We start from the raw sequence: 2,021 nt of genomic DNA, 5'->3' as shown, positions 1-2,021 counted from the left end.
TATAAAGGCCACTTTGAGGCTACAGAGGGTTGGTTATATTCCTACTTCCCTTCTCTTGAAGATGGTTATACTGTGACTAACATACTCCAGAAAATACAGCATGAAGTTTACATTAGGAAAATGTTTGGGTTTTTTCCCTGCAAATATACTAATAGTAACCACCAGGAGAATCTTACCATTCTCTTTACCTGTAACCCTGAAAAAATTAAATCATACACATGCACTTTCCTGACATCTAAGTTTTCAACATCAAAGCAAGAGTCTTTTAGAATATAAAACAATGTCTCAAACATCACAGCTTGATAGAATATTTGGATTTTTTTTCTTGTGATGGCATCTGTGTATTTACAAACTGGCAACGCACTCCAGTTCCTAAGGGAGCAAAAACTTATTTCCTCAACTAATCTCTTAACTAGGAGTGGAGATCTTAGCAAATACGCTGAGCTATTAAAGCTTTTATCCCTGGGACAAAGCACACCAAACTCTGATGTGCTACATTCATCACACGGAGTTGAGGGAAGCACAATCAGTCCTGCTGGCTCTGACAATAAGAATATTCCAGGAAGTTCAAGCCTGCATTCAAAGCCCCATTCTGCTGTATGTGAAACCTACCCCAAGAGCTGTGGGATACAAAAGCATCTGGGCACAGATGCATCAGCCTCCTGCTCCTCACCATATCCATGCAGATAACCTGCCCAGACAACCACTGCTGTAATTTACAGAATGCTTTTATCAGAGCCCAGACATCAAACAAACTCTGCTGAACTTTTGTTTTACACTCACGACTAAAATACCTCACAAAGAGGCAATTCCTTAATCCCAGCAGTGGCATGCTCTGAGCAAAGCGTGCAAATATAGAACAGGAATAAAAATTGATCCTTAATAAGGCTGACTTACGCAAGGCAACGTATATCAGGCAACTGCAAAATATGAACTCTAGAACCCTCAAGCTGAACCTCTTCATCCTCTGCTCAATCGCTTATTAAATTCCAGGGAAATTCAGATAAATAAGAGATTCAGCAACTGCCTTTTCACCTGAAGTTCGGAAATCCAGTTACTTCTCCAGAGGAGTGTCTCCAGATCTAATGTGAGGCTACTGCAAGCAGGAAGCCTGTATTCCTTAGTTATAAACCCCACACAGGAATTTATGTGAACATCAAGGAATCTGAGCGCTGCAACACTGGTTGTAATTAGCAGCACTAGACTATACTGCAACCACCACCAACCCCCCCCTTCGATGTCTGCTGCTGTGCTGTCCTATGAGATAATCCCTGGGGAATTTACAAATTGAGCAGAGTACAGCCCTGAATTCAGATTTGTACTTGGAAGGAGAGTCCCCAGAGAGAAAAACCCACCTAAGGCTGGAAGCTGCTGCTGCTGGCACAGCAACCTAGCTCCTCCGCTACATCAGAGCCAGAGTCGCACCAGAAGGTCACCACCACCCTGCTGTTGGCAGCTCCGTTTCAGGCGAGACATCCAGGAACACGGTAACGATCATCTGTCAAGTGCAGGGGGCTTCCACAGAGGACTTCAAACATTATGTGTGGCCAGACACTTTCTACCAACCAAGGTCAAATGAGGCAGCAAAGAAAGGGATAAATGAGAATAGCACGGAAGAATAAAAACAAAGGGTTGAGATTGGCAGTTCTAGACTCTTCTCAGTCCTTCTCACCTGCACCTCCTGGCCCTATGGCAGCTTCCTCCAGGAATGGGGTCCTGTTAATTATGAACAGTCTCCAGCTTCAATTGCCCCAGTTCTGAGCTGCTGCTGATCTGCTGCTTGCTCCAGTTGAGACCTTTTTCATTAGGAGTCTCAAATCAAAGTTCCTCAGAAGCGATCATCATCTCTATACACGCTATTCATTGTCTCGGAGATGCCATCGGGCAGAGATGAGTGCTGTGCCTGTCTGCAGTCCCCTTACCCAAATCATGAGCTCCTTCTGCAGCCTTTCCCTCCGCCCAGCGAAGCGGACTGCCTCCTGACTCCCTCAGGCCACATACCCAGAGACCACCTCACTCTC

This window comes from Eurypyga helias, unplaced genomic scaffold, assembly GCF_000690775.1.
Source record: "Eurypyga helias isolate BGI_N326 unplaced genomic scaffold, ASM69077v1 scaffold7622, whole genome shotgun sequence".
Classification (NCBI taxonomy): domain Eukaryota; kingdom Metazoa; phylum Chordata; class Aves; order Eurypygiformes; family Eurypygidae; genus Eurypyga; species Eurypyga helias.
This window is presented reverse-complemented; position numbering follows the sequence as displayed.